Source organism: Malaya genurostris, chromosome 3 (assembly GCF_030247185.1).
Source record: "Malaya genurostris strain Urasoe2022 chromosome 3, Malgen_1.1, whole genome shotgun sequence".
NCBI classification, from domain to species: Eukaryota; Metazoa; Arthropoda; class Insecta; order Diptera; family Culicidae; genus Malaya; species Malaya genurostris.
Window position 1 is genome coordinate 296,259,137 of NC_080572.1, and position 14,058 is coordinate 296,273,194.

General features: G+C 36.8%; 1 protein-coding gene across 2 annotated transcripts in view; it reads left to right on the forward strand.

Annotated features, from left to right (window-relative positions):
- Positions 1-14,058, forward strand: part of LOC131435237 (uncharacterized) — a 401,022-nt gene that overhangs the window by 48,007 nt on the left and 338,957 nt on the right. For both annotated transcript variants that reach the window (XM_058602906.1, XM_058602907.1), the window contains exon 2: positions 7,623-8,026. The gene's annotated coding sequence lies outside the window, so the exon portion shown is untranslated. The remainder of the gene's footprint in view (positions 1-7,622; positions 8,027-14,058) is intronic.

Consider the following 14,058-nt stretch of genomic DNA (forward strand, 5'->3'; position numbering starts at 1 on the left):
TCTACCGAAAGATCGGGTCTCTTCTGTAATATTTTTTCCATTTTTGCATCCTTCTGTTCTATTTTTATTCCGCTACCAACCTACCTGGTCGTTGGTAATCGTGTATCGAAAGATTTAAAAATGTTATAAACAGTTTTATCGGAAGAAGTGCGGCTTTCCCAGTCAATTGAAACTAGGCAAACGATTTTTTTATGAAATTTCCTGACGATTCGGCCGTTTTTTGATGGCCCTTTTCAAGGGAAACTAAAAATATCTAAATTGTTCTAAATTTTCATCCATTATAAAAATCGCCACACGAAAATTTTTCAACTTCTTTGTATAGACGCCAAACAAAAACTAATCGTACGATATGCGTCAAAATTTGACAGAATGTGTATAAAAGTGTTGCCAACGTTGAGAGAATAAAAGTTTACCGATTGAACAAGTGCGGAAATGAAAATTCCGGTTCTTTTTTGGTCATAAGTTATACACATATTTGAGGGTTTTTCATTTTATAATTAACTTTAATATGACGAATTTCGCGGTAAATCATATCCACGAAAACTGAACTAAACTGCAAGTCATTATCATGTGCTGGTGATGTTTTCAAAATAAATAAATTTTCGAACAAAAAAAAAAACAGAAAAAAATTACTAATCGATTTTCACACTGAAAAAAAATCGATCTTAAAAATTTGAAGTCAAAGTACAAAAAACCACCGTTTTTATTTGAATGAAATTTTGTCCATTATTTTTTCCATATAATGTAAAATAGGCGTTTTGAAGCGAAAAACAGTTTTTCGAACAAAAACTTTTTCTTATCCAGCACTGATATTTTCAGCAAATATCAGGGTGTTCGGTGAAATTTTCTCAAAAATAGGGATTTATTGAAATCTTGGATGATTATGACTTTCTGATTAGTTTAGTTTTCAATAAAAAGACACTGGACAAAGAACTCATTTCGGACAGGAAATAGTTTTTGTTTTAAAAACATTGTTTTCGTTGAACGTGCAAATCATGTAATGCACGATCGGTTGGTAGGGAATTATCTACCTTGGGACAGAATTTTATCAAAACCAATAATGATTTTGTTAGGTAAATCGATTTTAAATTTTAAAGTCAATTTTGTTCAGTGTAGGACTCAATAAGGATTTGTTTTAGTATTTTTACTGAAAAAATTGTCTGAATTTTTAAAAAATCACTGATATAAATCTTTTTTGTAAGATTTACCATTTTTGACGATAACTTTTTGAAAAAAATGATTAAAAATGTTTAGCCCTTTTCAAAAGACAGAATCAATCAATTTTGGGGAACCAAAGTATGCAAAGTGACATGTTGACACAAAGTCTACATGTTCAGAAAGTTTCATTCAAGTCAGGTAGAGACAGGTATTATTTTTCGTGAGGTGTTTGAACCCCCAAAACAACCCCTTGTATACGCGTCTGGAGTCTTGTGGTATGCACTTTTCATGGCGAACCCGTAAACCGAAATTAAAATAGTGTGATAATGACTTCCTCCTGCGATTCGAGTAGAGTTTTATTCGAAAAAAATCAAGGAACTAATTCGAGTAATTTACAAAAGCGTACTTCAATGCTTCCGTCGCTTATTCGTTAACATTCGCGGATCCAATAATATATTCAAATTTGATCATTAAACCTTCTATGAGGAAAAAATGCGAATAGAAGAAGTGCGATTTATATGCTACATCTCCTAGAAGATTTCGTCTTCTGAACCGGAAATGTTTGTCACAGCCCATCCGAACGTTATCAAAAACCGTTGAACATTCTCAGATAAAATTTAATGTAACAATTGTTGGAATATAAATTTTTGAAGCTGCATTTTTAGAAAGCTCTAAAAGAGGTATTGTACCAACAGTCATCTCATTAGTAGTCACCCTGTTATTTTGCTGAGTATTGGACTATCAATCAACGAGAATATAACACTACTATAATATATTCTTCCAAATCTATTTCCTCATCCTCAAAGTAATCCCCCCGACCCCAATACACTTGTGCTAACGTTTTTTCAATCCTCGAAACAATTGCTAAAGTCAATTTCCGGAATAGCCTTCAATGCGCGTAGCGATTCACATTTGATACTTTCAATTGACTCAAAACGGTTTCCCCGGAGCGGTAGTTGCTAAATATCCAGAAGTCACACGGAGCTAAATTAGGCGAATACGGTGGTTGCGGAATGATATTGGTGGAATTTTCGGCGAACAAATCACGAAGAATCAATGCAGTATGCGACGAGGCAATATCGTGGTGAAAAAACCAAGAATTGTCGGCCCATAATTCCGGCCTCTTTTTACGGATAGCTTCGCGTAAATTACGCATACCACCCAAATAGTATTCCTCGTTGACAGTTTGTCTGGTCGGAAGGAATTCAGAGGGCGTTACACCTCTATAATAAAAAAAAACATTACCTTGATTTGGACGTGGATCGTCGTCAACTCATTCTCGACCCTCTTTGAACAACTTTTACCAATCAGAGCTTAAAATTGTAACGCATTCTCAATGAAAGAAACCATTCCAACAACCTCATTTTCAATATTTTTCTGTCTCATTCGTAAATGACTGACACCAGAATAAACAAAGAGAGACGAAGCATTTTTGTTTCTCATTGAAAAAATGAGAGAGAATAATTGCCAACGTCACTCTTTGCTTTATAACGTTTGCAGGGAGCATCAGCAGAATTTCAGTTCTCATTCTTTTATCGATGTATTGAAAATCTGTGACGCTTGGCTATAAAGAAAGACTAAAATATGACAAATCGAAGTAATTACATCCCAGTACCTCTTTGGAAACCAAAACTACTACAAACTCGAGCACCAACGGGTAAAAGTAATTGTGAATTTTTTTCATGTCAATTTCGATTCTCATAGCTTCGGTTGAATACCGACATTGCATACTCAGTAGCGTACCTAGGGGTACCGAAGATCTTTGCGGTTTTCCGGATTTTTGTTTTTTGCTCACTAATCCAACGATGGGGGCGGCAAAACTTTTATTTTGCCCCGGGCGCCAGATTTCCTCTGTACGCCACTGTGCATACTATGGGATTTTCACTGAAAACAACAAATGACTGAAAGGGCAAATGAAAGAAAGAACTGATCCGCTTATGTCGTTGACTGGACATGGATTTCGGTCTCATAGTTTGCAAGCGAAGCTGAGAGTGACATTAATTTCTCTTCATTTTCGTCTATTTTGAGTCAATGAAAATGACTTTTCTTAGCTCTGGTACCAATCAAAAACACTTTCTCCCAACATATAATTATCACCGAAGGCCTTTTGCAACATTCTGAACGTTTCGACACCAGAAATTTGATTCCGCACACAGAAATGAATGGAACTTCTTTGTTTAATAATTTGACTCATTGTAAAAATTTTAATACTTCAACAGTCTGTTATAATTTTGCAACCAACACAATTTTTCAGTTCTAAAATCATCACCGTGGAACGGAACAGTAACTGTTTATACATTTCAAAAACCAACATTCTAAGAATACTTAGTTGTGATTAATTTAATTGTGAAAACTTAAGTGCTTTTGGTTTTTCGAAAATCAGTCTAGTTTTTGAATAATGGACCAAAAACGCAAGGCGCGCATTTTGCTATATTTCACCTTAAGTCTTCGACAGAGAATTTTTGCACAATTTCTATAATATTTACAGACCGACCATGCACAATATTCACAAACAATTTTGACTCATTGCTCCATAACAACAATAACCAGACTTATAAAGACACTGATGAAATACGAAATACCGGCATCGGGTCGTTCACTGTTACTTTAGTATCATAAAAAAATAGTTTTTCCATCGTGGAATCCAAAAAAAACTTCTCATTCTTTTCTAAGACAGTTTAACAATAAATAGTTATCTAAGGGTTCATACCAAGCGCACATGACTGTTCAGGTTTTTTGGCATTAAAAATGCCTTACTCTTCACTAAACGGGGCCGGGGTCAGTTAAAAGTTTCAAAAATAGCGGCGTAACCTTTTTGCGTCATAATTTTGAACGTTAATAACTCAGTCATTTGTTGATGGATTGTTATAATTTAACAACCAATCGATTCGGAAACTTTTAACTTAAACATGTATGATGACGTCGTATCAGTATTTCAATAGTATACTATTGAAAACATGGTTAGAATTGACCTATGTTTTCATCCACCAATCCCAGCTGACCAAATTGACGTCATTTTCTTGTTCGGCATAGGAGGTTTTGGGCATGCATAAAAACAACGCATCATTCTGCGTATTTCGAAGAGGAATCTATAAATATATGCTGCAAATCATTTCTTGATTTCAGAACAAGTAGCTCGTTCAGTGAGGTGATGACTAGATTGTATATGCGCTCGCTCGTTGGATTGTCGCTTTAGCTAAATCTTCACTGTACGAGGCTTGGGTGTCAATTTAAAAAAAAAATGCAAAAATAATCGCGCAACCTTTTCCTGTCATAATTTTGAACGATTAGAACTCAGTTATTTGTTGATGAATTTATATAATTTAACTACCAATCGATTCGAAAACATTTAACTTAAACCTTTGCGGTAACGTCATTTAAGTATTTCAATTGCATACCATTGAAAAAGTTGGATTAAGTTGACCTGTTTTCACGAGCCAATGACAGTTGCAGTCGTGAATGATGTCAAGCTCTCGTCCGATTTGCGCAGTATGAACTATAGCACAAAAGGGAATCTATAAATATATGCCGGAATACATTTCTGTTTTAGTTTACCCATGGCTAATCTTGATTCTCCGGTAACTAGCAGGCCAACTTAGAATTATCGGCGATAGATTTTTCGAACCTAATTTGAAGCGCTTGTTTCTCTGTGATTTATTGATAAATTTTCCTCATTTAACTTGATTCGAAAAAGATTAAAAATGTTTTAATTTGTCAACGGGTAGTTTGCATACTGAAATCTCCATTTACATACGAACACTACACTGTGGCGCGCAAATATATTCAGTATAAAGTTGTGTTATGATGATAATCATAGATAATTCTTTTTCATTAAATGTGTCTAAATACAAATAACTATCTCTCAGCATAATCCCTCAGACCCTATTATTAAACCAAACAATAATCGTGTAAACCGAATAGTTAGAAATTGATTTAGTCGTATAAAGCATAATATTTTGGTATAATCTTGCTTCCAAGAATCTTATAGAAGGGATCCAGACTAAGTGTAGCACAAATAATGCAATGTAAATCGTTATGCAGTATCGATTTGAACAAGCTGTTGTCCCACCAGGAATAAAAGATTCAGAACTTAGTGCAAATAAGTTGCACAGACTCACATATATAGAATTATCAGATGCAACAAAGTACATTATTAGAGATAAACTTAAGACAAGCTGATCTGCGATTTTACATGTATCATTTAAATCCTTACTAAACTCGGGTTACCGCCAGTTTCAGTTAAATTATCATTTACACCAAAACAACAAGTGTCTTATCACTACATGCGTTGTAACAATGACAAATTCGTTCATGTATTAATAAAATCAAGTTACAATATGAACAAAATTAAGGAATTTGGTTGCGTATGCAGTGGTTCCTTAATATGCAAAAGTGAAAATCAATTAAAGTAACAAAATATGTCACATATTTTCTTCCTTGTATTGCTGCCATTCTATTTTCAGACACTTTCCGAAGATTATCGACGCTTTTTAACGAAGGATCATTAAAATTACACTATTACTGAGTTTATTGGTTGACGGTTATTCAAATTTTTCACATTCACATTTTTCGATCAAAATATTTAAAATCTTCTCTAATTGCTGTTTATGAAATAATTGAGATTGTACGTTCTCTGAATTGACAATTATTATGATATAAATTCGTTTCATTTGTCCAGATTTATATGTTGAGGTATGTATCCAAAATTGATCTTTTAAGTAACTTTGAAATCATCAAAATTGACTTTCATTTAAAGGATACTTTCCAAAAATTTTCAAATCTAAAAATTTGTTGAAGGCATCAAAATAGAGTAGAATCAATTGTTCTGAAAGAATCTAATTGTCATTTTGCTCATTCGCCAAAAATGTAAACACTAAAAGTAGTTTGTAATTTGTGACTTTTAGTGAATCCATTATTATGGGTACCTAATAATTATTTCATTTTTAATGTAATCGTGATCGGTCGTGTCTTGCATACAGCCCTCAAGTTTTTTGTTCCAACGTTTTGTCTTCGGCTCATCAATGCAAGGCAGTTCGGAACTTCATTAGTGAAGACACTAGGGTTCGACACAACTTAATTGTCTCAGGTAGAGATAATTTTACATATATTTGTAGCGGTTTTTGTTTAACAACTGAGTGCCGTGGCAGTACAACACGAGCTGCTATGCACTGATGCCGACGACACGACCTGCCACTCGACTATCAAAACTGTATCGCAAATCTAACTACCCCTCAGTAACTGGTAATGTCAAAACGGAATCGCTTGAAAAAATGTTGAAACTCGCAACACAAGTTGGTAAATTATTGATTTTGAAAAACAGTTACCAGTATCCTTGGAAACCACATATGGAATGTAAACATAAACAAGAGATTCTCACTTAAAACGGAACCGTTGAGTGTAGTTGGCCCGCTGGTAGGTATTCAATTTATTCTTTCAGAATAAATTCTGCCATAGCGATTGTGTCGTATGCCGCTTTGAAGTCAATGGCGCGACACTTCTGGAGTACTTATCTCATAACGAATATGTAATTCGTAGTGGCGTACCGTACCGGCAACGCAAATTATTTACCACCAAAAAATTGATTTCGGTTGTTTAAGGCAATAAAAAACTTATCGTATGTTATCTTCAGAGGGAATATATATTTATCTAACTAAGCATTTATCACTTTCATAACGTTCCCAGAAATACTTACATTCCTCGTTAAAACATTCAACTTTTTATGTCGTCTATTTTGAAGTCCAGCCTTAAGATTTAATAAAAATGTATTTGTACTAGAACATTTTTGCGTTGAGGATCTGAATGACCTGTAAAACGCAACGAATTGTCCGGACTTCGCTAGGTGTCAGCCGATTGAATGTAGACTTTTTGACAACTCGCTCCAGAGAACTTCACTAGTAATGATACTAACCGATCCATCATGATTTCTTTTTTTGAGATCGAACTAAAAAACACAAAACGCTTAGAAATCCATTTATACGAAGATAACCACTCACCAAGCATCGGCGTTTGACAAACTTTATATACAATTCAGCCCTCGAATGAATTATTATTGTTTGCAGTTTTTTGTAAATGATTTTGAATAATCATGAAATGTGGAATTTTTCCACAACTGTTTCAAACTATTTGTTTATTTATTCGGGTGCTCCTTGGTAACTAGCTCATAGCAACTTAAACAGTGTTGCTCGAATAGTTAGTTTTTGTCATTTTCAAGGGGTCGCTATATTTATGGTAACTGGTGGTAAATCGCTCACGAACACTTTTTATTCCGATTTTTCTTCGGAGTGTCTGGTCGTGTCGTCGCTGATGCGTTGAAGACGAAACGTAAAACCAAAAACAATAAATTTACCGAAATATGCCAGATGTTTTTGCCATATGATTTATCGTTAGTTTAACCCCTTCAACATCTGTTTTTCTGAGCAGAAATAATTTATTCCTAATCACCTTCTACTTTTCTTCATTTCCAGACAATTATTGCTCCGTGATGAATCGCACCGTGTGCACTGCACGAAAACAGTAAAGATTCAATCTGTCTCCAGTGATTGACGAGGTAACTCGGAAGAAAGAGAATTCGAACGACGGGAGACTGAAGCTCTCTCCCCTTCAGTTGAATAGAAAAAATAAAAATAAAAAGGAAGCAGTAGGCTATGGAAAAGTGCGCGTGCTTTTGTGTGCCAATCTTTTCGCTAATGGTGCAAAGTGAGGGCGGCTCCGCCTAGAACCGGCGACAGAAACGAGAGAGTCACGTTGTTTGGTCTGTCTTGACAGTTCAGTGCCACGTTGAGTGGAGAAACGAGCAGAGGATGGTAATCGTTTAAGTGGATTTATTATGATTTAAGTAGAGGATTATCAAAGTGAAACGATACAAAAGGTAAGCTTTCTGCACTTGATGGTGGCGCGTTTTACTTAATGGGACGGAAAAGCACAGTCTGCCACTGCATTCTACGAGTTTGTGTGTGCTCCCGTATGTGATGGATGGTGAATTGAGACAAAAGTTTGCTTGAAGCTTAAGTTTCGTGTTCCATACAAAAAAATAAATTTCGCCATCCTACCATGTTTAGTAGGCCGACGGTTCCAGGGAACGTGATCGTGTTCACAAAGCAGGTTTAATCCTTTTCCCCATTGTGCCTGTTTAAATGTTGTTCATTTTCGTCCTTTCGGCTGTCTCCATGAATAATAAATCGATTGTGTTCTATCGTTGAATCTCGGAACAAAATCTAGCCCATGCCTCAACCATTTCATGTCCTTTGAGAAAATTTTGTGTATTATTACCATTTACTTCCCGAGTTGAAAATAGTACAGACTGTCCAACAATTTGGTTGTAACATTTGTAAACAATCGATTTATTTATCGATTTTGTTTATTTGAAGCAAAAAAGCTCATAACTGAGCATGAAAGGGTTAACCAATGAATGGGTGGAATATTAGTTTTTCGCCACTTGAGCAGGCACACCTCTATTCGTAGCACACAAAGCCCATCGATCCTTCGAGGATCCGGAAACAATAGGGTGAAAATCAGTCCACAAGTGGAAAACACTTAACATCCCTTCGTCAGTATATGGAACCTCCATCAGGTGTTATTTCCCCGTCGGAAGTGTGTGCCAGCAAAAGACCCCTAAACGATTCTCGTATTCAGAAACGACGATGTCCTGGTGGGCGGGGAAACACAGATGGGTCGGCCTGATCCGGTGGTGATTGCGTCTTTGTAGATCAGCTTTATCGCTGCCGAACGGCGGGTAAAACATTGGAACCCATGAATAAGCATCAGGATAAATATGGAGACGAACAGATAGCGATTATACGGGCTCTATTAAACGAGCGAAAATGAATCACAACTTCGGTGTAAGAGGATTGGAACTCTCTATCTCTCTCTCTAGCTCTATCTCGGTCGGTCTGTTGTTTCCTCCGATGAGGACCCACTTTTTCCAGCAAAGTGCAAAGAACCGGGTGTAATAAAGTTATGCGAACGGCTCGGAAAAGAATCCGTTCCCAATGAGATTCGTCCGTATTTTTTTTTGCATTCTCACCGCGTCAACTCCTTCCTTTGAAAGCATCGGTTTCAGCATACATATATCTGATTAGGGGGATGAAGCTATCGGTCTGATGGAATACGCTTGTTCGGAACGGTTTTACTATAGTTGAGAAAATCTGTGTCCCACTGTGGAGTCTCTGGTGAATTTCAAAGAACTTTTTACATTTTCGTTCAATGTTCTGCCGAAGGGCTGCTTCCAATCCCGCTGGAAGCAGCTAGGCATCAAAGCATGAAACGGCTCTGTCTGACAATGTTGGCAACGTTGCTTCATTGCTTCCCGTTTCCGGAGAGCTTTTCTTTCTGATGATGGTTCGTGATATGATATCGGGAATCGCGAGCGAAAAAAAAATCTAAGTTGATTACATAATTGATTGAGTTTGATCAAATCCGATTGAGAGATTTTTACATGATGGTTGCTGTGAATGGTTCCCATTTTTTTTATGCTGAATGCACTTTGCTACTGGAATTTTGAAGAATCTGAAAATTTCGCTATCTGGGATAATGGAATGAAAGCGGTCTCGAGCGAAACGATCTCTGATTGCCTTCTTTGCCCTTGGATTTTTACAAGGCATCATAGGAAATGACGTCGCAGAGTGTGTTGAAAAATGTTTACTCGAGAGGTTCACTTTCGTTTGTTTTTGAAAAGAATCAAAAGAGGCTAACAGGAAGGGTAAATAGTGGCACTCAGCAGCATTTATACTAGAGAGTTTTTGAGTCGTTTTTAATTGAATCGCTGCAGTGATTACGAATCGCCAGAATTATTAGTTCGAACTGAGGGAAACGATTTCGCTTTTGGATTCCCAGACCCAGAAGCAATAGAATTCTACAACATTTCTTAGGCCGAGAACCCGACATGAATCAGCCACCTTCAGAACGAATTGACTCAAGCGGAACATTCTTCTGATTATTTGAAGATTTGGAGATCCAAAAGCTTGAATGAGTCATGTTTCACATCGTTTTTTGTGCATATGTTGAATCGAGCATTTTGTTCTCACTGAACTTTCCATAATGTTCGATAAGCCATAATGTTGCTACTGAAAATATTTTTAAAGCTTGTTGCACTTCTACTGTGTCTGACTGGCGTTTTAGAGTGACTAAAACAAGATTCAGAGTGGCTAAATGGTAGCGCGTATGCACGGAATGCATAATAACGCGTCCTGTCTCTGAGCGTATCTTTTTCCATTAAATCATCTTTTCTGTTAGTTTTTCATTCATTTGGCTTCTCCAATGTATGTTTCCACTCAGTCATTGCAAAACTGAACTTAGTTATGGCGGCTTTACGTCAAACCAACTAAAAAAAATTATTAAATCTTTTTATCTAATGGTAAACAACTAAATTTCGCAGGTCAATTGTAGCAATACAGTGAACTTGAATTTCCAAAACTTGTCTCTGTGATTCCACTTGAAGCTGCCTCGAATTTTATGTATTTGATGTTTGATTTTACGGTCTGTTGTTCTACTAAATGGAAACATCCGATTTATAATCTATTTTCAAAACAACAATTTATACGTTCTTTGCTGAACACTCTCTTCAAATTCACACTTGAATGTTGCAAAATCAGATTAAAATTTTGCTTTAGTTCTATAGTTCATGTATTACGAAATTCTACCAAATTCCTCCATTAAGAGCTGTAAAAAGGCGATAAATCCACGTTACAATGCTGAAACTGGCTTTTTTTCGTTCATTTTCGGTATTAAAGGTTCTCTGCACAATATACGATTGGAAAAGCACGACTTTGAAGCATCTATTGTCGATTGAACATATGGATTCAGTTTTCATAACTTGCGAGCGGAGCTTGGAATAGTATTTATTCTTCGTTATTTTCGTCTGTTTTGAAACGTATAAAACGGCTCACCAGCTGGGAAGGAAGAAAAACCGGATATGTTTGATGTAATAAGCGCTTTATTTTGCGAAATTCCTCAATTTAGATCAGCTAGCCTTTGAGAGAGTCGATATTCATCCATAAGGTTGATTTTTACAATGAATTATCGTAATTCGAGTATTGCTCGATTAGTTTTGAGATATAAAGGGTGATTATTTTGCTGGTATCTTGTTGGCAACACTGTTTTTGACAGATCTCGCGTGAATCGTGTCTTGTGTCATTGTCAAAATTGTTCAGTTTGATCTACAATTTAATTATGAACCGATGTTTGGTATATAATTTAATTATGAACGGCCGCTCGCAAAGTTGGAGCAAGATCCACTTTTTTATCGGATAATTGTGTTCAGCGACCAAGCTCATTTCTGGTTAAATGGATACGTCAACAAGCAAAATTGCTGCATCTGGAGTAAAGACTAGCCAGAAGTATTGCAAGATCTACCAATGCATCCCAAAAAGTCACTGTTTGGGCGGCCGATAAGTTGGAGATAGTGTGCCAAAATTGAACCTCAAGCATGGGCCATCTAAAGCGGAGCCGTGGCCAAAATTTGCATGAAATCATTTTCAAACCTTAAATTATATCGAATTCAATGAATCAGATTTCATCAATTTTCTCAAATTTTGTGTAGGTTTTAAAATCAAATCCCATATCTCTTAAAAAATCTCCCTCTAGGAACAACTATTTCAATACATCAGTAACAAATGTCATACAGTGGAGTGTTTTAAATGGTACACGAATACTTTGTCATTCGAGTCTACTTGTTCTATTCACGAAGATATCTTGATAAAATTTTCTTGTCATGCCAAAACATTTCGAAGCAAGTAATCGCTTGATTTTTTTGAGAAAACTAAATACATCGTCAACTTTCGATTAGACCAACATCGAATGAATGAGCCATCTGCTGTTTAAACCCCCAAAGATTTCTGCATGCCCTCATACACCTTCGCTTCTTTTCGGCGACTATAATCAATCTCAAAACATGTCTTTTTGATGGTTTGCATTTTCACGGTTTCAGTCAGGTTAACAATGTACTCAACAGAAATGACCGCTTACTGGATCTCGTTTTTGCAAACGAAGCTGCCACATCGTTAACTACTATCTCCTTGCCAATTGAACCTCTAACGAATCTCGATGCTGACCCGGCAATTAAAATCATATTCAGATTGCCAACTCCAGTAGTTTATGAAGAGCCTACCATTTCACATGATCCCGATTTTCGTCGAGCTGATTACAATGCACTGAACGAGCTACTTTCTTAGACTAACTGGAATGCTATCGATTCCTCTACAAACGTTAATGAAGCTGTTGAATATTTCTGTACAGTAATAGATCATGCTGTTTCCCGTACTGTTCCTGCCAGACGACCTTCGCAAAACCCTCCCTGGTCAAATCTTCGTTTACGAGCATTGAAACGCGCTCGTTCAGCAGCTCTTCAGAAATACTGCAACTGTCGGTCTCCGTATTTCAAACACCAGTTCAACATTAGAAGCAATAGATATCGTCACTACAATTCCTTTATTCTCAGTACGTTGAACGGATCGAGCAAAGCCTTCGTCGTGAACCCAAACTGTTTTTGTCGTTTTAATTCTTGGAAAATGAGACAGCCAACAATGAAATCGAAAAGTGCTATCTGTTTGCTCACCATTTCAAGCATGCATCTCATGAACGATGCGCCACAACAACGCAGATTGATGAAGCAACAGCTGGATTACCGCGAGACGAATTTAGTTTCGAGTTGCCTTACATAACGCAGGATATGAACAAACTAAAGCTATCATTTGCTGCTGGTCCTGATGGAATTCCTTCGTCTGTGCTTAAGCGCTGTTTATCCGTCTTGAGTTACCCGTTAGCAATGCTATTCAATCTTTCGATTCAACAAAGTGAGTTTCCTACGTGTTGGAAGTCGTTTTTTATGTTTCCGGTTCCCAAAAAAAGGCGACAAGTGCAATATTGCTAATTACCGAGGAATTACTTGCTTGTGCGAATGCTCAAAATTGTTTGAGATCATTGTCAACGACATCTTGTTCGTCTGCTGCAGTAATTATATTGACACCCAGCAGCACGGATTTTTCCCTAATCGTTCCGTGTCGACAAATCTCTTGCAGTTCACTTCGAACTGTATACGGAACATGGACCGAGGCCTGCAGATTGATGCGGTTTATATTGACCTTAAAGCGGCATTTGACCGGGTTGGTCACGGAATTCTCCTAAAAAATAGAGGTAATTATAATCTATACACGAGGAGTTGCATGATTTAAGTCTTATTTGACGAATCGCTTTGTTCGGATTAAAATTGGATCTTCGACATCGGAGACCTTCACGAATCTTTCGGGAGGGCCTCAAGGTAGTATCCTTGGTCCGTTACTGTTCTCTATCTTCATTAATGATGTATCAACCTCGTTTAATCCCTGGTATGCCGTTTATTCTATGCTGACGACACAAAACTTTTCAAAATTATTTAAAGTCTCTTAAATTGCCTGGAGTTGCAAAAAAATGCTTGATGCATTTGAAATATGATGTACCAAGAAATTTTTTAAACTGAGTATCGAAAAATGCAGTGTTATTTCTTTTCATCGAAAATATGCACCAATAGTATTCGATTACAAAATCGCGGGACACACGCTAACGCGAAGAGAACATGTGAAAGATCTCGGTGTGATTCTTGATCGCGAAATAACCCTCAAACTTTGCTACGAAAATATTATTTGCAAAGAAAACCGGCAATTGGGATTCATATTTAAAATTTCCTCCGAGTTTCGTGATCTATTGTGCATACGATCATTATACTGCTCGCTGGTACGGTCAGTGCTAGAATCGAACGCGATTGTTTGGTGTCCATATCATTTAAATTGGATATTGAGGATTGAAGCAGTGCAACGCAAATTTGTGAGATACGCATTGAGACTTTTACCGTGGAACGAACCCATACAGCTACCGTCATATGAGGATCGTTGCCGTCTCTTAAGCATAGAAACCCTTGGAATAAAGAAG